At 40.1% G+C, this 25,790-nt stretch overlaps 1 protein-coding gene across 4 annotated transcripts in view; it reads right to left on the reverse strand.

Annotated features, from left to right (window-relative positions):
• PIK3C2A (phosphatidylinositol-4-phosphate 3-kinase catalytic subunit type 2 alpha) overlaps positions 1-17,574 on the reverse strand; it is an 89,543-nt gene extending 71,969 nt beyond the window's left edge. For 3 of the 4 annotated variants that reach the window (XM_045557605.1, XM_045557607.1, XM_045557606.1), the window contains exon 1: positions 17,426-17,531. The gene's annotated coding sequence lies outside the window, so the exon portion shown is untranslated. Of the gene's footprint in view, positions 1-17,425 lie in introns of all 4 variants that reach the window. The other variant, XM_045557604.1, reaches the window with a different exon arrangement.
• Between the last annotated feature and the right edge of the window lie 8,216 nt (positions 17,575-25,790).

A 25,790-nucleotide genomic window follows, 5' to 3' on the forward strand; every position in this document is an offset into this window, starting at 1 on the left:
TTTACAATGGTCCACCAGGCACTCTAAAATTTGCCCTCATTACTTCTCTCCTACAACTTCCCTCTGTTCCTATCACAATGGCCTCCTTGTTGTTCCTCAAGGACATTATGCTCCCAACTCAAGGCCTTTGCTCTTCTAGTCCCTCTGACAGGACTGCTCTTCCCCTGAATAGCTTACTCCCTTGCCTCCTTCAAATCTTCATTGAAAAGGTGACATCTGAGTAAAGTCCTCCCTGATGACCTAATTAAAAATGCAACTTTCTCCAACTCCACTACCAATTATTTTACTTATTTTTCTCCTTAGCATTTTGGTATGCCAGCCAGTATACTATATATTTCTTATTTATTTTATTGTCTGTATTTCCCCTCTAGACTAAATTTCATGAAGTGGAAATTTATCTGTTTGATTCATTGCCGTATCCCAGCACTCTAGTCCTGGAACAAGAAAGCTTTCATTCAAATATCTGTTAAACAAATAAATGAAATTAAATTTAATATGGACCAGATTAGGAAGCAATTCTTCACTGTAGGGTTCCTTCAATATTCTATCAGATATTTAAGAGTACACGAAAATATCACATTCAAAATGAATATTTTAATGTAGGAGATACAATAAATAGATTTTTAATCCACTTTAGTTGAATTTATTTTCATTTAAAGTATTTGGAAGCCATCTTAAACATGCCAAATAATAGGCCAACAATTTATTTCTCTGAGGGAAGAAAATCATGTGTATGCATTCTCAGAAGTGTTCTTCAGAGCCCCATAGTTGAGAACAAAACACATTACTATTTTGAAGTACTTGTAAGAAATACAGTGTGTGTCCAGTTGGGGGATTAGAAATACTGGCCTTGGGCTCAAAGAGCAATTTGGCTACAGATAAATCTTTAGGGGTTATCTATGTACAGCTGAAGACCTAAAGTCATGGAAGTAGTTGAGATTGCCCTGGGAGAATGCATAGAGTGAAGATAAAAAAGAGACAAGGAGGCCGGGCGCGGTGGCTCACGCCTGTAATCCTAGCACTGTGGGAGGCCGAGGCGGGTGGATCGCTCGAGGTCAGGAGTTCGAGACCAGCCTGAACAAGAGCGAGACCCCGTCTCTACTAAAAATAGAAAGAAATTATATGGCCAACTAAAATATATATATAGAAAAAATTAGCCGGGCATGGTGGCACATGCCTGTAGTCCCAGCTACTCGGGAGGCTGAGGCAGGAGGATCGCTTGAGCCCAGGAGTTTGAGGTTGCTGTGAGCTAGGCTGACACCACGGCACTCACTCTAGCCCGGGCAACAAAGTGAGACTCTGTCTCAAAAAACAAACAAAAAAAAAAGAGACAAGGAAATCATGAGAGCCACTAATATTTAAGCAGGAAACAGAAGGTCCCAGGGAAATATAACAGGTGTGAGAGCTGCTATCAGAGAAATACAGGGAACAGAGTATCTTTAGAAGGAAATCGTCAAACATCCGTCAGAAACTACAGAGAGATGACATAGGATGAGAACTGGAAAAAACACACTAGATCTAAGAGCTCATTAGCGATTTTTAAATAGTTTTATTGTGATATAACTCACAAAATTCACCTTTTTAAAGTACACAATTCAGTTGATTTTAGTATATTCAAAATTCCAAATTTCAGAATACTTGCACCACCCCCAAAAGAAACCTATACCCATTAGCAGTCACTCCTTATTTCTCCTCCCCCGCATTAGTGATTTTTAAAGAAGAGAGTTTTAGAAAGTGTGGAAAACTAAAAGAAAAGTAGTGAAAAGTAACAAGGGCATATTATTCTTTCAATTCTTTAACAGTAAAGGGAACTAGGAGAGATAGGTAAATAGGAGGAAGTGATATCAGAAATGGCTGTTTAAAATGGGAAAGGCCTTCAATGAGTGGCAGACTGAAGGGAAAAAGATTGAGAGGCACAGAGACAGAGGATATATACTACCTCAGATACTAGATATAGTTGAAAAGGATACAATCAGAAGCACAGATACAATCAGGAGCACTTGGAAAGGAAGAGACACCTTAGGAGATTGAGGAAAGTAAGGAATTACAAAGTCAGTAACTATTAATAAAACTGAAGGACTAGGGAAAGTCAATGGAAGGAAGCAGACTTACTTTTCACTATCTAAACTTTGGTACAGTTTTAAATTTTTCATCAACTGCATGATTTACTATTTCAAAACAAAGATGATAAATATGTAATAGAGGGATTTTTGCTTATTAGGATATACAATGTGGCAAGAGACTGTCACTCTCACCCCAAAAACAAAAAACAAGCTAAACAAGCTAAAAAAAATAACAGTTTTAAGACATATCAGAGAGCAAAGGACACTAAAAACCCTAATGAATTAAATTCCAGAAACCAATAAGCCCTTCATAGGAGACAGAAGCCCACCACTACTCTCACCCTTGGTACAGCAGCAGCAGGAGGAAATGTACTGCAGAGAGAAGAAACAAGCCAGACATTTAACAAAAATTTTAATGCCACATGTATGCTAGCATGATGATTAAAATTCTCAAGAGTAGTGGAGCTGAGTGTTCTAAAGTGCTGAAATAAGAATTATAAGGAGGACCAGGCGTGGTGGCTCATGTCTGTAATCCTAGCACTCTGGGAGGCTGAGGCGGGAGGATCACTTGAGTTCAGGAGTTCAAGACCAGCCTGAGCAAGAGCGAGGCCTCATCTCTACTAAACATAGAAAGAAATTAGCTGGACAACTAAAAAGATATAGAAAAAATTAGCTGGGCATGGTGGTGCATGCCCCAGCTACTAGGGAGGCTGAGGCAGGAGGATCACCTGAGCCCAGGAGTTTGAAGTTGCTGTGAGCTAGGCTGACACCATGTCACTCTAGCCCCGGCAACAGAGTGAGACTCTGTCTCAAAAAAAAAAAAAAGAATTATAAAGAGACCCAGGCTTGGAACAAGTCTGCATCTGCCCACAAACTCTCTGAGAAGTTTTTGTTAAGTGCATAGGTAGCACATTGAAAGATGGAAACAGCTCAGAAGAGCTGAAAGAGATCCCCCCTGAAGTATGTGGGCCTCTCCAAAGTAGAAGGCTATCATCCCCCAGAGGAGGGCTGACAGGTGAGCAAAGAAGAAATTCCTCTGAGGCACTCCAAGCTTTCAGCTACCAAAGGCTGTGGATGAGGCAAGAGAGCTGAAAAAAGCTCTCCAAGGCATTCCAGACCTTCACAGAATGTAAAACAGCTGGCCTCCAGCAACAAGGGTAGGGGCAGCAAGGCAGAGATCTCCTAAGATACAGAAAGGCAGGAAGCAGGCCTAAAGAACAAAGATAACCTTCCAGGAACCTAAAAAACTGGCAGCTAGGCTGGCAAAACACATCTCTGGAATTATGTCAGTGCTCAGATCCCAAATCTTGCTGAAGAGGAAATCATAATTCTATACTGAAGTATTTGAACCCAGTGGTAAAAATAAACTAAAGCTACAACAAAGTACAGACTCATCTCACTTAGAAATCAGATTTACTCAATTTAGTAGTCTGACAGAACAAAGGAAATTTTGGAGGTAAATATGAAGTAAATAAGCAAACTTAGGGTTTTACTGTTGTTTTACACAAGTTGTCTGGCATAAAATCAAAGATTATGAGACAAAGAAGAAAATGTCATTAATGACCAAGGAAACAGTCAAAATAAGCAGATTCAGAGATGGTCCAAATGTTGACGTTATTAAACAGTAACTCTAAAATAATTACGATAAAAATACTAAATGATCTAGTAGAAATGGTGGACAACATGTATGAAGGGGTAGAGAATTTCAGCAGAGTGATGAAAACTATAAAAAAGAATCAAAAAGAAATGCTAGAAAGGAAAAATATATCACAAATGAAGAATTAATTAGATGGACTTAACAGGAGAAAGAGAGGACTGGCAAGCCTGAAGATAGATCAACAGAAAATATCCAGACTGAAATAGAGGGAAAAATAAGAGGGGAGGGGATACAACAGCATGACTGAGTTCTATGGGACCATTTAAAATGGTCTAACAGAATGTGTAACTGGAGTCCAAGAAGGAGAGGAGACAGAATGGGACAGAAGACATATTTGAAGAGGAAATGGCCAAGAACTTTCCACAACTGAAGAAAGATACCAACCAAACAAATCTAAGAAGTTCAGTGAAGCCCAAGCAGGATAAAAATATAACAGAAAAAGAAGCTAATAAGGGCCGGGCGCGGTGGCTCACGCCTGTAATCCTAGCACTCTGGGAGGCCGAGGCGGGTGGATCGTTTGAGCTCAGGAGTTCGAGACCAGCCTCAGCAAGAGTGAGACCCCCATCTCTACTAAAAATAGAAAGAAATTAGCCAAACAACCAAAATATATACAAAAAAAAAAATTAGCCGGGCATGCTGGTGCATGCCTGTAGTCCCAGCTACTCGGGAGGCTGAGGAAGAAGTATCACCTGAGCCCAGGAGTTTGAGGTTGCTGTGAGCTAGGGCTGACGCCACGGCACTCACTCTAGCCCAGGGAACAGAGTGAGACTCTGTCTCAAAAAAAAAAAAAGAATCTAATAAGGTTAAGAGTAATGTGAATCAAATGACTACCTGAAATAAATGGCTTTGGTTCTTATTAATATTTGTGGAGTTAGGGTCCAATCAATCAATAATCTAGAGCAGTGGTCCCCAACCCCCAGCCGAGGACCAGTACTGCCCCATGGCCTGTTAGGAACCAGGCACAGCAGGAGGGGAGCCAGCGAAGCTTCATCTGTATTTACATTTGCTCCACCTCGCTCACATCCCCCCCACTCACCTCCCACCCCCAGGTCCCTGGAAAAACTGTCTTCCACAAAACTGGTCCTTGCTGCCAAAAAGGTTGAGGACCACTGATCTACAGAGTCTGTTCCTAAAGAAACCAGGGACATTAAGTTTGAATTTTACAGTCTGTGTAGTAAAGAATTTTGCCTTGCCCAAAGAGAGGTCTTGCCTTTGTTTTCCACTTCTAGGGGATAACCTACGTCACACCTGATAGAAGTGTCTTTAAGTTGGGGCTGGCCACCCAGAAAGAGCAACCATATGATTTAGGGGAGACTTTGGGTCACCCAGTATCAGTCTGAATCCAACCTAGAGGCTGAGTTCAACTATGTGGGCAATCCATCAATAATGCCTATGTCATGAAACCCCATTTAAAAAATCAGGACACTAAAACTCAGGTGAACTTCCCTAGCTGGCAATACTCCATGCATGTTGTCATACACTGATGCTAGAAGAGTAATGCATTCTGACTCCATGGGGAGAGAACACCAGAAGCTCCACATTTGAAACTCTCCTAGACTTGCTTCATTCTATGCACTCCTTTCCTTGATTTTAATCTGTATCTTTTCCCTGTAATAAACTGTAACCCTGAATATAATAGCTCTCAGTGAGTTCTATGCATACTTTTAGCAAGTTATCAAACCTTTGGGAGTCCCTTGCCTCCAAACTTGCAGCTGGTGTCAGAGTTGACAGCGGTCTTATGGAAGACTGGGCCCTCAAACTGAGCAGATCTCCACAAAATTTTAGGTTCAGTTAATGATGAAAGCTAACCAAAAATTCAGGCTTAACAGAAATGTACAGGTCCATCTATTTCATTAACCACATATTTACAGATGATACTCTTACTCTTCAGGGAATATTGCTGATATAGTAAAGCTATATTCTCTAAGCTAGAACCAACTTCATGGGTCACTCTAAATCAGAACAATCATAAACTTTACTTAACAAGCTGGATATGCTACACTACTATACTCATCGCCATCTCGTATTTTATACAACCCTCTTAGCATATAAAAAAATAATTGCTTCCAGTCCATCCACTACAAAGAACTCCCACAAAACAACTGTCATTGAAAGACAATGTTATTTATTAAGCTATTTACAGCAAATATACTGTTTGACTAAACATTCAGCCAACTATTATCTAATAACTGTTTTAATGGTTCTTTGCTATGGTTTGAATGTCCCCTCTAAAATCACGTTGAAATTTAATTACCATTGTGATGGTATTAAGAGGTGGAACCTGGCCAGGCTCAATGGCTCATATCTGTAATCCTAGCACTTCGGGAGGCTGAAGTGGGAGGATGGCTTAAGGCCAGGAGTTTGAAATTAGCCTGAGCAACACAGCAAGACCTGTCTCCACAAAAAAATAGAAAAATTAGCCAGGCATGGTGGTGCGTACCTGTAGTCCCAGCTACTCGGGAGGCTGAGGCAGGAAGATTGCGTAAGCCCAAAAGTTTGAGGTTGCAGTGAGCTATGATGATGCCACTGCCCCAAAAAAGAGGTGGAATATTTAAGAGGTGATTAGGTCATGAAGGCTTTGCCCTCATGAACAGATTAATGCCAGTATCTTGAGAGTGGGTTAGTTATCATCAGAATGGGCTCCTGATAAAAGGATGAGTTTGGTCTTCTCCTGTGCTTACTTGTGCCACGTTATGACACAGAAAGAAGGCCCTCACCAGATGCTGAGTAGATGCCAATATGACACCCTTGGACTTCCCAGTCTCCAGAACTATAAGGGAAATAAATATCTTTTCTCTGTAAATTACTCAGTCTGTGGTATTCATTATAGCAGCAGAAAATGAATTAAGACATTCTTCCAATAAAAACTAATCCTGAAATAAGTTTTTTCCCCTGGAGTTAGAAACTGACATTCCCTAAAGATTATTTCCTTAGAAATCAGCTTTGTTATTCAATCAAGTTCTATATTTGAAAAACATTCTTAAATCTAAGGTGTTAATAGAAATTCAATTTTAAAATTGCTAAATATAGGTATCATGGACTAACAAATGACAAGGACTTCAAGTTAGAAGAAAAAGAGAACTGAGTTCTTCCCCAAGCTCTAGTATTAATTAGCTATTCAACTTGGATTAGGCACTTTACCTTTCTGGACATCAATTTCTCAAGTAAATAAGGTGGTTAGACAGTGGATAATAAGATTCATTCCAACTCCTAGATTTTTATAATATTAAATTTGACTCATAAAACTTAATCCTTTTTTCCAAATTCAGATATGCTAAATATACAGTTATATTTCTAGGTTAAGGGTGTGATACAATGAAACTTCCTCATTTGAACCTAACATAGTTTTACTCTGTGGATCTCTAGTGAAATGTTTTTTGATAAAAATTAAGAACAAGTTAAATCACTAAGCTCCACTATCAAAAATTTAAAATCTCTCAAAAAAAAAAAATCTTAAAATCTCCATCTATTAAACTTAATAGACTTGCAAGGGGTGCTATACTCAGTTATCAGGTATAACAGGAAGCCAAACATGGAATTCAAGCAGACTCACTCATATGATCTGATTTACACTGCTCAAAGATCCCTACTGCTCTGTGGAAAATAGATACAGGAACACAAAAATGGAAACTGAGAAACCAGTTAATACATAACTGAAATAGTCTAGAAGAGAACCAATAATGAATTGGACTAGGGTGATAGCAGTGGAAATGTTAAGAAGTGGTTTGATTCAAACAAATAAACAGCCTGATTTCCGTAGTGTAGTGGTTATCAGGTTCGCCTTACACAAGCAAGTAAACAAAATGGTAAGTTAAAACAGTAAATGAAATGGGGGGACTCCCAGTAATGCGAGAATGATTTAGTTGAGAGGATACTATTTTTTTTTTTTTGAGACAGAGTCTCACTCTGTTGCCCGGGCTAGAGTGAGTGCCGTGGCGTCAGCCTAGCTCACAGCAACCTCAAACTTAAGCAATCCTACTGCCTCAGCCTCCCGAGAAGCTGAGACTACAGGCATACACCACCATGCCCGGCTAATTTTTTCTATATATATTTTAGTTGGCCAGATAATTTCTTTCTATTTTTTTAGTAGAGACGAGGTCTTGCTCTTGCTCAGGTTGGTCTCGAACTCCTGCTCAGGTTGGTCTCGAACTCCTGACCTTGAGCGATCCACCCGCCTCGGCCTCCCAGAGTGCTAGGATTACAGGCGTGAGCCACCGTGCTCGGCGAGGATACTATTTTTAAGAGGGCAGTGAGGGAAAAGAAGAAATTGGAGCCACAACCTGGACATAAGAATAAGCCATGGGAAAAGCTTAAGAGGAGAGTCTTCCCAAGCTTCTTCACAAGTTTAAAGATGGGTGAGCCAAGCCTGGCTCCCACTCCATTCTTTAACCTCCATATCACTCTCTTCTTATGATTACGCATTGCACAAATACTGCAAGCACATTCATTAAAGGGCTTAATTCTCCTATTTTGTAAAAAAGCAATGACTACATTTTAGTCTAGTAAGCACTAGCAGTCATTACCCCACCTTCAGCCTTTAGGAGCCACTGTATGTGTCGAGAGGAGGACAAGGATGGGGGCAGATACAGTCACAGCAAAAGGTTCCTATTGAAAGACATTTTGCTGACCAAGCAGTTTTCAATCTAACTCAGAATCTGAACAGTACTACAGCTTTATGGAGATAATTACTGAACTTTGGACTACATTTATTACTCATTCATTTGACATGAATCATTAAATAAACTTTGACATTACCCCAATTCCAACATGACAAATAATAGTAAAGCTTTTGTGCTATATGTTATGGGCTATGCTTGCATTTCCAAAATGGCTTAAGGTAGAGAAAAAACAAAACTGAGCTGCAACTGATAAACTCCAAATAGGGAATAATAATAAACAATGAAAAAATGACATGAATACTTTTGGAATTTTTACCAGAACTCCATCGATTTCTATAGATAAAAAAATTTTGTTTTCACATGACATCAACATGTGCAATTTTTAGTTCTGTAGAACAGTGATAACAGGAGAAAAGAATCATGTAGTAGGCTGGGCACAGTGTCTCACGCCTGTAATCCTAGCACTCTGGGAGGCTGAGGCAGGAGGATTCTTGAGGCCAGGAGTTCAAGACCATCCTGAGCCAGAGCGAGACCCCATCTCTACAAAATATAGAAAAATTAGCCAGGTGTAGTGGCGCACACCTGTAGTCTCAGCTACTTGCAAGGCTGAGCCCAGGAGTTTGAGGCTACAGTGAGCTATGATGATGCCACTGCACTCTAGCCTAGGCAACAGAGCAAGACTCTGTCTCAAAAAAGAAAAAAAAAAAAAAATCATGTAGTAACAAGACCACAGGTCAAACAGACTTCCCTCTTATTAACTATGTGATTTTAAGCAAGTTACTTAATCTCCTTTTATCTTTTTTTTAGTTTTTAGTTTTCTCATCTGTAAAACACAGATAATATACTGCTTTCAGGTTAAAAAATTATGTATATAAAATGCTTAATATATAATAGGCATTAAAATACATCAAATACATTAAAAAATACACATATCTGTCCAATTATTAAAACAAGCATTCCTACCATTAGCTGGGTACAGTGGCTCATGCCTGCAGTCCCAGCTACTCAGGAAGCTGAGGCAGGAGGATTGCTTAAAACTTGGAGTTTGAGGCTGTAGTGTGCTATGCTCAGAAGGGCAGGCCAGTGAATAGCCCCTGCACTCCAGTCTGGACAACACTGTAAGAACCCATTAAGGGAAAAAAAAAAAAGGCATCTTATTGCCAATAAGCACATGAAAAGATGTTCAACATCATTAGTTAACCTAATAGAATGATTAGAACTAGAAAAAAGAAAATAACAAGTCGTGCCAAGGATGTAGAAAAATTGGAGCCCCATACTTTGCTGATAGAAGAATATAAAATGGTATAGCCACTTTGAAAAACACTTGGTGTTTCCTCAAAAATTTTAAACCCAGAATTACCATGACCCAGCAATTTTATTTCTAGATATACACCCAAAAGAACTAAAAACAGGGAATCAAATACTTATACACTAATGCTCATAGCATTATTTACAATAGCCAAAAGGTGGAAACATGCCAAGTGTCCATCAGTGAATGGGTATACAAAATACACACACACACACACACACACACACACACACACAATGGAATATTATCCAGTCATAAACAGTAATGATACATGGTACAACATGGATTAACCTTGAAAACATTACGCTAAGGGAAATAAGCCAGTCACAAAAGGACAAATATTATGTGATTCCACCTACAGGAAATACCTAAACAAAATATAGAAAAATTAGCCAGGCATAGTGGTGCACACCTGTAGTCCCAGCTCCTTGCAAGGCTGAGCCCAGGAGTTTGAGGCTGCAGTGAGCTATGATGGCGTCACTGCACTTTAGCCCAGGCAACAGAGCAAAATTGTCTCAAAAAAAAAAAAAAAAGAAACATGTAGTAACAAGACCACAAGTCTTGAGATGGAAAGTAGATTAATAGTTACCAGAGGCTGGGAGGAAAGGGGAATCAATAGTTTCTGCTTAACAGGTACAGAGTTTCTGTTTGGGGTGGTACAAAATTGTGAAAATAGGTGGTGGTGATGGTTATACAATGTGACTGTAATTAATGTCACCGAATTGTACACTTAAAAATGGACAAAATGGACAAATTTTGTTATATATATATAATTTACCACAATAAAAGTCATTAGAAAGTCATTACCTTGACAGAAACCTTCATATAGTTTCCCATCTTCAAAAAACTTAATTCTAGAATCTTGCATGTTTGACAATTAACAAAAATAGTTTACATACTTAAAAAATTAGGGGAAATCAGGTCCAGGGTTTACAGTAATTCTTTGTACTATCTCCACAATTTTTCTGTAAATCTAAAACTTCACAATTTTTCCAGGTATTTTCTAAAAAATAGTTTATTAAAAAAAGAGACATCTAGCTGGGCGCAGTGGTTCATGCCTGTAATCCTAGCATTCTGGGAGGCCGAGGGGGAGGATCGCTCGAGGTCAGGGGTTCGAGACCAGCCTGAGCAAGAGCGAGACCCCATCTCTACTAAAAATAGACAACTAAAAAATATATAGAAAAAATTAGCTGGGCATGGTGGTACATGCCTGTAGTCCCAGCTACTCCAGAGGCTGGGGCAGAAGGATTGCCTGAGCCCAGGAGTTTGAGGTTGCTGTGAGCTAGGCTGATGCCACGGCACTCCAGCCCAGGCAACAGAGCGAGACTGTGTCTCAAAAAAAAAAAAAAAAAGAGACATCTTACTGAATCTCAAAAGCATTATGCTAAGTGAAAGCCAGGCTCAAAAGGTTATATACTGGTTTATGCCAATTTATATGACATTCTGGGAAAGGCAAAACTATAGGGATAAAAAACACATCAGTTATTGCCAGGGACTAGAGGGTGGGCAGAAAAGATTCACTACAAAAGGGACTTAAGGAAAATTTTTTGGAGTAATGGAAATAGTCTATATCTTAATTGTGGTGGTGGCAGTTACACAATTGTCATTGTGTTTAATAATTCACAGAACTGTACACCTACAACATATGAATTTTATTATATGTAAATTATACCTCAACAAGTATGACTTTAAAAAAAAAAAAGAATCCTTAACAATTACAGTATCATGTCATGCATTTCAATACACACAGAATTCTACTCCGATAAATGTCATTATGAGATCTAGTCAGATGAAACTAGGCTATTCCATATTCCCTGGAGCCAAAAAGTACCTTTTCCCATCAAACCAGTCATAAATTATATTATGAACACATACAAAGTGACTAGTAAAATCTGTGTAGTTATGGCTACTCATAGCACAATGATTTTAGTTATGGAAATAATTAGGTCTCCTTCAGAGCTTATCTTGGGGGGAAAATACATGTTCATATAATTCCCAAAACTGTAAATATGTTTGGGGGCAATGTATACAAAATATGTATGGAGTAATGTTAAAACATAAATAAAACATTTGAAAAGAGGGTTTTTTCTATTCCCTAGGCATTTCAAAACTGTCTCTCCCATCAGATATCCATGTTCTTTTCCCACCTCACCAGAAAGTACCTTCATTGATTTCCCTCTCCTCCCACCCATTTCCCACCCCTTTTATCTTGAAAGAGGATTTTGTCTTTGCTTTTTCCTCTCACGCCACAGAATTTTAATAATATTTAATTTCTTCCTGCTTCTACTGGTACGTTCTGAAAGTAAACTGTCAATTTCTGTTTTTATTTTAAAAAATACTTTTTTAAATGGCTTGTTACAATTAGGATTTCCCATACTGTAAATTTTTTTAATTTATTTTCTTTTTTTTAACACTGCCTATTCCTTTTTCTTCTCACAGTCAAATTCCTTATCAAGTCCCTGTTCATTTCACAACAGGAACAAGAATTACATTGCTGCTGATTTATGGTCACCAACCTCTCCTTCAGCTCTCTTAACCTTCCATGTCTACCACATTACTCAAGCTATAATGAATTCACAGCACTAACATAAGACTTCCTGAATCATCCAAATAATATAAAAGTTCTTACCACTAGCCAATAAATTCTTTAATGGCAGATGTCTATTTATTCTCATCTTTTATTTCACCTGTATCCTGTCCCCATCATTTTAAGTAAGCCTTGTAAATTCTTCCTTAAGCCTATATACTTTATGTTTCCTTAGCTAAGTTTTTCCCGGTGTTTGTTTTTTTTTTTTTTTGAGACAGAGTCTTACTCTGTTGCCCGGGCTAGAGTGCAGTGGCATCAGCCTAGCTCACAGCAACCTCAAACTCCTGGGCTCAAGCAATCCTTTTGCCTCAGCCTCCCAAGTAGCTGGGACTACAGGCATGTGCCACTATGCCCAGCTAATTTTTTCTATCTATTTTTTAGTTGTCCAGCAAATTTTCTTTCTATTTTTAGTTGAGACGGGGTCTCGCTCTTGCTCAGACTGGTCTCGAACTCCTGAGCTCAAACAATCCACCTGCCTCAGCCTCCCAGAGTGCTAGGATTACAGGCATGAGTCACAGCACCCGGCCTTTCCCTGTGTACTGAAATATCATTGTCCTTGACATCTCATCACCTTCTTCTTCTTTTAGTAACAGTTTAAGGTCTAAACTCTTTAATCAAAAAATAAAAATCTTGCTTAATTAACTTTATCTATTTTCAGTGTAACTATATTATCCCTTACATCTTTTCTCTCCCATTAATAATTTTTTAAAATAACTAAAGTACTTTTTGCTATATGGATTGTAGTTGGTCTCTCCTAGTTGGAATATAATCTTGCTAAAGGCAGGAAGTACCCATTCTTTAATACATACTCCAAAAATCTGGTATTTAGTATACATCTAAATACTCAAATACCATATGAAAAGATGCAATGAAAAGAACACTGGGCCCACCATTATAAGACTTGGGTTCAAGCAATGCTTCTACCTTATTACAGTAAACAAGTCACAGCTGGGTATAGTGGCTCACACCTATAATCCCAGCACTTTGGGGGGCCAAAGCAGGAGGATCACTTGAGGCCAGGAGTTCGAGACCAGCCTGGGCAACATAGTAAGACGACTCTCCTCAGCCCCGGGCCGCCCATTTCTAAAAAAAATCTTTTTCATTAGCTGGACATGTTGGTACACACATATACTCCTAGCTACTCAGGAGGCTGAGGCGGACCATCACTTAAGCCCAGGAGTTCAAGGTTACAGTGAGCTAAGATCCTGCCACTGCATTCCAGCCTGGACAACATCTTTAGGCCTCATCAAAATGAGAATACTTGCTATATTTGCTTCATAGGTAATAAGGCCTTAGAAGAAAAAAAAGCATTAGCTAAGCTGTAATAATCAATACAAATATAAGGATATTTACTTTATTATTGTTAGTCATAGTCATTAAAACAGAATCTTGTCTAAAATAAGACCCTAGTTTTAACTAAAATCAAATGCACAACAAATTACATTAATCAACACTGTAATAATTTAACTGTTGCACTGTAAGACTAACAGAAAGCTTTATGTTTAACAGTAAGGATGTTAATTACATAGTGTCTTAATGTATTCTCAAGGTTAAAAGATAAATACTTGCTGCTAAGCCAATAATAACTGGCTTCAAATCTATTAAAAGTGTTTAAAAACCCTATTTGTTTTTGTACTCAAATAGCTAAATCTAAAATTTTAAGAAATCCAAAAAGTAGTTTAAAATTGTATAAATCTCCTTTTAACCTCCTAAATTGTCTAGGTGTACTCTCATTGTGTTTTGAGTCCATCATGTTAGAAATAATAGATTGCAGAGAAAAAGGAAGAATACTAAGTATACCATCAATGCACAAAATAAAGATATCAAAAATCTGACTCAACCACAGAGGCAGGGAAAATAAAGAAGTTTCTCCTATTCCCAGCCATAATCCTATGAACAACCTGTAGGATACCTACAGTAATATTTGCAAGCATGAACATAATTCCCATGAAAAAAACATCATATGAATACCATCAAAATGATTAGATATTATAAATTACCATTAATATACTTCTCATTGGAGTTGCTTTTCCTTTTTAAGCAGGAACTCAAGATAAAATAGAATTTTCATACTTTAGATCTACATTGTCAAAGTAATTTACACGGTAATTACTAGCTACATGGAGCTACTGAGCACTTGAAATATGGCTGTTCTGAATTGAGATGTGTCATGTGTAAAATACACACCAGATTTCAAAGACTTAGGGAAAAAAAAAAACGTAAAATCTCTTACATATGTGACTCCCATTTGTGACTCATATTTCTACAAGACAGCACTGTTTTAGATGTAGTCAAATCCTGAATAAGAAAATGAATACAAGAGGTATTGAGCAGCTTGCTATTTCAATGCTTGGTAGAAGCAGAGCAGGGCCTAGAATCTGATCACTTTTATCCATGCCACCCTCACTAATAGAAGGAATACACCCTTCAAAACTCAATTTGAGCATCATCTTCCTCATCAGACCCACTCATTCCCTTTCCATCTCCCAGCCCACATCCTTTTTAGCACTTTGGATCTACTACTGTTATAATCTGTATGTCTGTCTTCCAGATGAACTATAGCAGGGATCCCCAATCTTTTTGGCACCCAGCGCTAGCATCACCGCCTCAGCTCCACCTCAAATCATCAGGCATGAGATTCTCATAAGGAGTGCACAACCTAGATCCCTCACATGCACAGTTCACAGTAGGGTTTGGGCTCCTATGAGAATCTAATGCAGCTGCTCATCTGACAGAAGCTCTGCCTGTGATGGGGAGCAGGTGTAAATACAGATGAAGCTTCAGTCTGCTGCTCATCTCCTGCTGTGCGGCAGGTTCCAACAGGCCACAAGGCCACAGACCAGTACTGGCCCAGGGGTTGGGGACCACAGGACTATAGAACTCCTTGAGGTCAAGCACTGTCTAATTCATTTTTCTATCACTGGAACCCTTGCAGTGCTAGGCACCCTTGCAGACCCTCTGGAACTCTAATATCTTTCAGATGGTTAATTTTTAGCCCTACTCAGGTATTCATATCAAATCACCTACAATGTGAATGCACTGCACTAAAACATTCACCTTTAACATTTACCTGCCTTAAACTCTTTTTGGAATATGGTAAATTAATAAAATGGATAATTTATATCATCAAAGCAAGAGAAGTTACAAAGCATTTTTAGAAAGTGCTCTACACTACTACTGCTCTGAAAGTCTGGTATGATGCTCCGATAAGAGTTCCGAGCTCTTGGGAAATTCAACACTCTTTATGCATAAATTCATTTACTGAATGTGCTTACTAAGTGCAAAACTTTGTGCTGGATTAAAGAAAGACTCCTGGACATGGGAATTGACGCAGCAATCTTCAATTAATTGAAAATTTTAGAACTATTAATGGCAGAAGGAGAGACAAAAAAATCATATAATTAATATGCAGCCAATTACAGAAAGTTATAATAATTTCTAAAATTCCAAGGTAAGCATGCCAATTCCCATGAAAAGAACATCATATGAGTACAATCAAAATGATTAGAGACTGTAAATCTCTTATCATTAACACATTTCACATAGCAGTTGTTTTTCCTTTTTAAGCAGAACCCAAGACAAAACAGTGGAATTTTCATACTCTAGATCTCATATATTCCATTAATATAAAACAGAAAAAACTGTGAAACCAGTGTATGAAAATATTAAAAGATATTGTTTGCAAGGAAAACTACAAGCAACACACACACAAAACACAAAATCTCTGCTCTAGAATCTATTAATTTAGCCAGAATTTATGGAATTTGTGGAAGAAGCTCTATATATACTTTGTACCTACACAAAATCACTTTTGAACTAAATTTAATAAATAAAAAAACTCTCCTCATTCAGTTATAATGCTTTTCAATACTCAAACACTGTCTGAATATTAAACAAGCAGGTATTTCAAAAGTTTGTATATCTCAACTAAGGTCCAGTCTATTTGTTGGTGAATAACAGCACCAACCCCCACTATAGCAGAGCTGCAGCTTAAAGGAGTCTCTTGTAAGGACCTGAAACCACAAGCCAAGGAGGCAAAGGTACAGTGTCTCTTCTGAAATCAGTATTTCTGGATCTCTGTGCAGCCTTCCCCCTTTATACTATGTGTTCAACACATCTCTAAAAATAGCTTTCCTTTTCTTGCATCTCTTCTATTCTGTGGCCTTTGATGCTACAATATATTAAACAGTTTTCCCTGCAGAGCTTTTCTGCCTGACACTCACCTGGAAAGATATTAGGATACTCTTTAATAAGCAATCTTGTTCAAAAAGGAAGGCCTCTTTCGTTTCACTCAATTCAAACGCCCACTGTTTAAAATAAAAATATAATTATAACCTCAATTTCTATCAGGCCAATATAGGGGAAGAACTACGACAGGAGCTCTCTTCCACGTTCTTTATTTCCAGACTTTCCTCTTCACTTAAGTTTCTCCTTCCTTATTTCCCTCCTCAATCCCTGCTCTTCTCCCCCACCCCCAGAACAATTCCACAGCTGGAGAATCTCGTTTTTAAAGCCAATTTAGTGAGGAAAATAAGTATGGGCTTTTTTCTTCAACTATTTATCGTTCCTCCGTCACTGAGGAAGAGTTAAGTAAATATTTTTAACCTGACCGCCCTCCCAGAAAGACGATACGCTAAATATACACTGAAATAATACTGTCCTCCCAAAGCAAGTGGATTCGCGGCAAAAAGGCAACGGGGTGGGGGTGCCAGAGAGAAGAAAAAGGATCTTTAGCCCCTAAAGCCAGAGATGGGACAGGAGGCGAAAGGGGCCATAACTGAGAAGTGCAACACACACACTACCCAGGACAATCTGACAAGAGAACAGGACCGGCCACTGAGGCTCCAGCCCTGTCCCGAGGGACAAGGGGGTGGCCTACCCTCCCCTTTGGGACAAAACTTACTCCCAGGCGCACCCCTGCCCCCGACAAAAAGGGTCCGGTGGGGGCGCGGGCCCCCTCGCACCTTCCGCAGGGCAGTTGGCAATGGCCTAGGTGGAAGCAAGGCCCGCAGGGAGGTGAGTCCGGCTGGGCAGCGCCAAGAGTACGGGATGGAGGGTCACAGGCGGGGGATCCGGGGGGGCTGGGGCCGCGGCAAAGGACCCTTCCATCTTGGGATCCCTGAGGCCCCGCTCCGCCCTCCCAAAGCAGGGTCCCGAGTACCGGCCCCAGCCACACCGACCACTCCTCACCTCACACTGCCTGAGCCTCCGCCTCCACCACAACCTGAGACGCTGCAGCCGCCACAGTCCGAGCCATTTTCCCCTCAGCTGGCTCAGCCGCCGCGGACAGCTTCGGCCGACTCCACGGCCAGCCAAGCACGCACGTCACTTCCGGCCGGGGAAGCACCGCCTTCTGCGCCCAGGCTTCTTGTGGATTGGCTAGTGCGTCGGCCTACCTGACCTGGTGGGCGGGGCAGGGGCGCGTTCAGCGCCAGTGAGGCTTGAGCTGGAGCGCTGTGGGCCAGGGTCCGGCTCCCTCCGCGGAGATGCCGGACGTCCCTCTGTGCAGCCTCAGACCTCAAACCCGGGGAGGAAGCCCTCCGGACACCCCAGCCGGCCACCTCTCCGGCCCGGCGTCTGAAGCCCCGCCAACTGGCATGAGCACCAAATACACTATTGTTCCCGTACCCTCTCCCGGGACTCCGCTCCCCCCTCCATCTGAGCTGTGGTTCCTAGATTTGTGGTCTTGGCCCCAAGCGGCGGCGAGATTAATTTGTGACTGGAACACTGAAAGAAACAGGCAAGACAAAATCGTTCACTCCATTTGCCGAGTCGTCACGGTGGATCAGGTGCTGTAGAGTGTGTAATTAGTAGCCCGTCACACGGGTTGTGTAAAGTGCTCGACAGCGTGCATGGAAAGCGCTCTCAGGTCAGTGTCTCATTTAATCCTCACAACAGCCAGGTAAGGAAGTTAGCCCCATAATAACTCACAGCCAGACGGCTCTTGCTACGTTACAAAATAGCTTAACATAGAGTCTCCATAATTATAACACCGTCTTCAGGAGAATTGAATGAGATTATGCTTGTAAAGCGTTTAGCCCTCAAGTGTTAGATTTAAAAATTACATAACCACGTGAAGCAGATAGGAAAATTATCCCCATATACAGATGGTGACGCTGGGCACAAAGATGTCATGGGCAGAGGCATGATTCCTGGCGTTTTACAACAAATTGTCCCTTAAACAATAAGAGAAGGGGGTCCACACCTTCCACAGGCTCATAGTCTGATGTTTGTAGACTGATTTGAGCTGCAATTCTCAGTTTAAGAAATATGTATATATATAATATATATGTATATATACATACATATAATGAAAAGGCTCTAAGAAGTAGAAACTTAACCTCCAGCAAATAACGGGAAAGATATCAATCTGATTTTTTTTTTCCTTTTCTGAGATGGGGGGCCTAGGGGCAGAGGAAGAATGTGGAGTGGATGAAGCCCTCTAATCACTGTAATAAACATGCCTATGGCTCCCCAGAGATGGGAAGATTAGATGGAGTTTCTTTTCTATGAGAAGTCTAGAAGCAAATATGTGATTATTCCTTATGGCTGTAGCAACCAGCTTTCCACCACTCCCCACCCCCTCCAGGCACAGGCACTTCCAGGCAAGCTTTACACACCCTAGAAGAATGTCCCTTAGAAATCCACTTAGTTCCACAGCATTGTTCTGCTTTATCTTCTGATCAAAGGAGGAATTTCTAGAATTGGCAGTCCTTTCCCAAGATTAAAAGGGGTGGGGAAAGCGATTTATCTCAGGGTGGTTTCCTAGCTTCTGCTTCAGAACTGAGTGTGCCTTCAGGAAAGAAGGAAGAGGCCTTGCAAGAGAACACTGAGTCTTTAGGGAAGATGAACTGTTTGACTTTTTTGTATCTTTCTTATTTTTTTTAAATGAGAAATATTTTCCCTGGGTTCCAGCAGCAGAGGGCCCTGGTCCTTGAGTCAGTTCCTTGTTGCAGTTCTGACTTCATTATTTTATTATGGCTTTTGAATGTCTGATTCTTGGTAGGCTCTAATCAACCAGAAGGGTCCCAATACGGTAAAGAGGAAGAAAAAGAGTTTGATCGTTTTCCAGATTGCAAAAAAAGCAGCATTCACAAATTGCCAGGTATCAAGAACCTGAACAGGTAGGCCTGCCTTAGCATGTCTTATCTGTCTGGCAATGGCTTGTGAAGATGCATGTGTAAAAGCCATAGTAACACAGACTTCTGGGAGACAGTTCAAACTGATGCTGCTGTCATTGGGAACCAACTAGAACATAGCTAGCAGCCATTTCTCCATTTTCCTTTCTTCCACTGGCTTCAATTTTAAGACTTAAAAGGTAGAGAAAAGGATTGAGGAAGAGGCATTACATCTTTAAGTGTTCTAATCCTAATTTGCCACAGAGAGCTTCAAAGTACCACATGAGAAATGGGAAACCTTTTTTTTTATGGCTGGTAATAGTGGCTGACATTTATTGAGCATCTGCCAAGGCAAGGCTCTGCTCTTAGTGTTTTATGAGCATTATCTCATGAATTCCCCCAACGACCTTATAAAAAGATACTATTATTATATCCTCATTTTATAGCTGAGGAATTTGAGGAACAGAGAGGAGAGTAACATGCCCGAAATCACCCAGCAACTAAATAGTAGACCTGGGATCCAAACCTGGATCTGACTGCACAGTCCAGCTCTTTTAACCTCACACTGCCTCAAATAGACCAAGGAGATTTTAACAGCTACAAAACACTATTAATAAGTGGTTACATTACTCTTTCCTTTCCCAATGCTGTTTTCCCACCCCAGTAGGACTCTGCTCAGTACTATACCACACAATTTAAAAGTTGTGGTCTCTAACCCTAAGGCAGATAACACTATCATAATGAAATGACACTCAGAGCATTAAATGTGTAAATGATGAAAGGATGTAAAGTTTGTAGGAGAAATAAGAAATGTTTGCCTTCTAATTTATTTGGGGAAGAAATATATTGAGCCCCTACTTTCTATATGTCAGGCACTGTGCTCTATGCTAAGGATACAGTGATGAACAAGACAAGGCATCTCTGCCCTCATAGAGCTTAGAGTCCAGTAGGGGAGACAAACATGAAATACCTCATCGAACAATCATTTAATCTCTACTGTGATAAGCAGTATGAAGGAAAGCCACAGTGTTCTTTGATTTAGAATGGAAGGCAAGAAGGCCTTCCCTGAAAAAGTGAGATCTAAAGGATGAATATAAATTGAGTGAGAATGGGGGAAAAGCATACCAGGCAGAGGGAACAGGGTGTGCAAAGACACCGGGGGAGGAAGGAACATGATTCAGCTGAGGAACTGAAAGACCAGTGTTGTCATCATACCAAGAACAAGGGGGAAGTAACTTCAGAGGCTGTGGTGAGGAAAGCAGATCATGCCAGGCCTGGGAGGCTGCATTAAGAATTTAGGTCTTTATTCTAAGAATGAGGAGAAGGATTTTCAGCTCTCAAATGATCAGAGTTGAATTTTAAGAAAATTTCACAGGTCTGGGAGGAGAATGGATTAGAAAGGGACTGGAGAGGATTTGAGCATCCCAGTTTGGAGGTTTTTGCAACTGTGTAGGGAAGCAATGATGGTGGTTTGAACTTTGGGTAAGACACAATAAATATAAAGCTGACTGAGCCAGGGGTCCTGTCCTTGAAGATAGTCAAGTAGGGGAGAGTGACTTAGAAACAAGAATACTATAGTGTGCTACAAGCATTACTAGAGATATGTCCAAATAACTTTAGAGGCTCGGGGAAAGACAGAGGAAAGTTGGCAGGTGTATTAGTTATCTATTGCTGTATATCAAATTACTCCAAAATTTAGCAGCTTAAAGTAACAAACATTTACTACCTCACAGTTTCTGTGGGTCAGGAATGCAGGCATAGCTTAGGTGGGTGTTCCTGCTTCAAGGTCTCTCATGAGATTACAGTAAAGCTGTCAGCTGCCAGTCTCCTCTGAAAGCTTGAATGGAGGAAATCCACTTCCAAGTTCGCTTATGTGGTTATTAGAAGGCCTTGATGATTCCCAAGCCCTCTTCACAGGGCTGCTTCACAATATGGCAGCTGGCTTCCCCCAACATGGACCAAGAAAGAGAGCAAGAAACAAGAGGGTGTGAGAGAAAGCACCCCTGGTCAGAAGCCACAGTCTTTTTGTGAGCTAATCTCAGAAATGACATCCTATCACTTATGCCATACTCTGTTCTTCAGAAGTGAGTCAGCAAATCCAGTCCACATTCAAGGGAAAGGGAGTACAAAGGTGAGGAATACATAACGGTATGAATACCAGGAGGTGGGAATCACTGGAGTTCATGCTAGTAGCTGCCTACCACAGAAGGTTCCACAGAGGAGGTAGCACTTGAAGTAGTTGTATTGGAGTGTCTCAGAGGCTTCTCAGGAGGAAAGGCATTCCAGGCAAAGCAAAGGGCATGTGGAAAGACTTAGAGGCATAAAAGAATTTAATGTGTTTGAGGGTCTGCTGTTGGCCATTCCATAACCAAGTGAGAGGGGCTTACAGAATATCATTGATTCAGTTGAGGAAACTTTGAAAGTTTTGTCATTGGTTGAAAGATGATAAATTTAATTCTTTGAATTCTACCAATATAATTGTACCTTTGTGGAAAATATATATGCATAATATACATACGAGAATATTCATTGAATGGCCGAGTGTGGTGGCTCACACCTGTAATCCTAACACTCTGGGAGGCTGAGGCAGGAGGATCACTTGAGCTCAGGGGTTCAAGACATGCCTGAGCAAGAGCAAGACCCCTGTCTATAAAAAAAGAAAAGAAAAGAAAAAAAATATATACATTGAAGCATCATTACATTAGCTTTCTAGGAGTGCCATAACAAAGTACCACAAGCTGGGTGACTTAAACAACGAATTTATTGTCTCAAAGTTCTGGAGGCTAGAAGTCTGAGATCAAGGTGCCAGCAGGGATGGTTTCTCCTGAAGAACAAATTTCTGAGGGCTGTGAGGGAAATATCTGTTCCAGGCTTCCTTCCTTGGCATGCAGATGGTCATCTTCTGCTTGTGTCTCGATAGCATTTTCCCCCCTTAAATGTCTCTGTCCAAATTTCCTCATTTTATAAGGAAACCAGTCATATTGAGTTAGGCCCCATGCTAATGATGTTATTTTATCTGCGTTACTGCTGTAAAGACCTTTTCTCCAGATAAGGTCACATTCTGCATTATTAAGCGTGAGGACTTCAACATAAGGATTTGAGGGCTTGGGGGACACACTTCAACCTATAAGCATCATATGGTAGAAAAAGTGTGAAAACAACCTAAATGTTCATCAATAGAGAATGGGTTAAATAGGTTATAATATGTCATAAAATTGAATACTATGCAGCTGTTAAGATGTACCAATAAGGAAAAATTTCCAATATGGAATCATCTCCATTATATTTTGTTAAAGGAGAAAGTTTAGTTGCCAAATAACCTGTGGCATGCCAGTATTTATGTTTTAAAAAAAATGGAATGTGCTATAATAGTATTGGATACCTCTATAAATAAATAAATAAATAAATAAATAAACATAAAATTAAGTTAGAAAAATTTCAAGAAGAATTAACTGTTTCTTGTGCTTTAAAAAAGAATATCTATTTTATGCATCATAAAAGTAATACATATAGGCTGTGATTCACAAGAGGAATAACCAACCTACTCTTTTCTCTCTCCACCCCAGAAATATCATAAAGAAACAGCTGTGCCAGGTACTTGGAAGAGCTGCTAACATTTGCTGAGAGCTTGCTATGTGCTAGACACTAAGAGATTTAAAGGATTGACTCATTTCATCCTCATGACAACCTTATGAGGAACAATTATAATTCCCATTTCACAGATATGAGGCACAGAGAGGTTAAGTAACTTGCTGGTAGAGCAGTGCAAGCTGACTCCTGAGCTCTTAATCATCTTACCATGCTGTCCTAGGGAATCCATTTCAATGGGTCTGAATGTTTGTCACCACTTTAGTCCTTTGGGAGTACAGAGGAGGGTGAATAAGGAAAAATACACAGTGGTGTGGAGGCAAGTATCAAATCCAATAACCCAGGGGTTTTTCTTTTTTGTGCCATGGACTGTTTTGGCAGTCAGGTGGTCTATAGATTGCCTACTCAGAATAATGCATTTACATACAAAGGTAAAGTACAACTGGAAACCAATTATATTGAAATATAGTTCTCAAAATATTAAATCAGCATGTGGGATGTAATATACGTGCTTCTTTATTAATGTAGTAAAAATAAAAAGATCTAATCACAGGTCTAATGACTACCATAATTTCATGGTAGTATAACTGTTATTTCAAGATTCTTTTTTTTTAAGACAGGGTCTCACTCTGTCACCCATGCTGGAGTACAGTGGTGCTTATGGGCACAAGTGATCTTCCTGCCTCAGCCTCCTGGGCAGCGCCACCAAGCCCAGCTAATTTTTAAATTTTTTTGTACAGATGGGGGTCTCACTATGTTGCCCAGGCTGGTCTTGAACTCCTGGCCTCAAGTGATCCTTCCACCTTGGCCTCCCAAAGTGCTGGGATTATAGGCATGTATTGCAAGATATTTTGAACTGCCATTAATGTGACATAGAAATATCTGGGATAGGCCAGGTGCAGTGGCTTACACCTCTAATCCCAGTGCTTTGAGAGGCTGAGGCAGGAGGATCACTTGAGCACAAGAGTTCCAGGTTGCAGTCAGCTTGCGTTGTTCTACCAGGTTGCAGTGAGCTATGATGATGCCGCTGCACTCCAGCTTGGGCAACAGAGTAAGACCCTGTCTCTAAAAAAAGTAGCTGAATGAAAAAAGAGAAATATCTGGGATATCTATTGGTGACAAAGTTGCAGATACTGTTAATACCACTATGACTTATTTCCTACATTTGTGATGAAAGGAATTGCTAAATTTCTGTTAGAGGTTCATAAAAATAAAGATGTGATTTCTTTGGGCGGGGTGGGAGAAGAGAGATCTGTAGACCCCAGGTTGTGAATTCCTGCTGGCCAAACCTAGGAGCAATTTCTGGGTATACTGCAGTGATGCAAGGACAAAAAGTAGGTAAAGAGGAGACGAAGGCAACTGACCAGGAATTCCTGGGAAGAGGGATTCGGTGGTGTGAACTGATCACCCCTTCCTATGGCCTGATGATTGATAAAAGACAATAGAGAAATAAATGAAGAAATAATAAAATTATTTCTGTGATATCTGAGGTAATTCTTTAAATATATTTCTAACATTTCCCAAAATGCTGTATATTATTATGTAAATTTTAGAAGCTAAAGCATATTTGGAAAAACCCAGTTACAAGTGAATAGCAGTCTACTTTGACATGTTCAGGATCTGTAGCTTTGAGACCAATGAGAGGCAGGGACCCTGGGCAGGATCAACACACTCGTGGTGGCAAGCCGTCCTCATTCTGCCACCCCCCCACCCCCAGTACCATGAAAAATGTTTGCCAGACAACAACATGGAGATCACAGAAGAACAATATCACAGCACGTGTGAGGTAACCCAAGGTGCCCAGAAATGTATTGAAGCCCCACAGTGCTGAGGGCATGATGGATCAGCACAGTGCAGATAGTCACATAAATGTGACATCATTTGTAACTAGACTCTGATGGAAGAAATTTGAGCTATTCTTATATGGAACCTGCAACATAATACCACTAGGAAGGTTTGTAATAATAACAATGATAGCTAATATGAATTGAATGTTTACTATTTATCGGGCACTGTTTGAAGTACAGTGCTTTATGTGCATTAACATATTTAATTCTTAGAGCAAACTTGTAAGTGCTATTAATATGTCCATTTTACAGGCAAGGAAATGGACGTACAGAGCGGTAGAAGTATCTTCTTGACTGTATTAAATGCTGTATTGACTATATGCTAGATGCAGTAACAATAAACTTTGAAATCTCAGTGGCTTAACACAACAGACATTTCTTTCTCTCTCACATAAGCCCAAATAAGAGGTTGGATGTTGAGAAACCCAGACTGATGAAACAGTCCACTGTCTTCAGTACATGCAAGGTCACTCTGAGATTTCTTGCACCAGGGCCAAAGGTGAAATATATCCAGTTCCACTGGCTAGAACTCACTTGCCTATGCCTAACTACAAGGGAAGCTGGGAAATGTAGTTGAACTGTGGTCCCACAGGGAAAGGAAAATGGTTTCATAACCAGCTAGCCAGTCTCTGTCATGCCAACAGATTGGATAACTTTATTGATTCAAGCAGAGTTTCCCTTCTTTTCAAAATGTGCTCTTTAATGAACTGAAACCACTTTTAGATGAGCTTAATTCATGGTCTTTTGTTAGGAAGGAAAAGATAATTATTACCCTTTATGCTGTGGATCTGCTATTATTACTACTCAGCAGGCACTTGTTTCTTCTGTATAATTATTGTCAGAAAGCATGGCTTGAGATCAACTCCTGTTACATTCAAATATTGTTTTTGGTAACTGTTCTCCAACATTTAATTGATTTATTGCCAAAAAACTTATATAGCACATAAACTATGCTGTTATCTGGAAAGTAAATTTCTTAACTAATTTATTAAGGTGGTCTCT

The sequence above is a fragment of the Lemur catta genome, chromosome 7 (assembly GCF_020740605.2).
Source record: "Lemur catta isolate mLemCat1 chromosome 7, mLemCat1.pri, whole genome shotgun sequence".
Lineage (NCBI taxonomy): Eukaryota > Metazoa > Chordata > Mammalia > Primates > Lemuridae > Lemur > Lemur catta.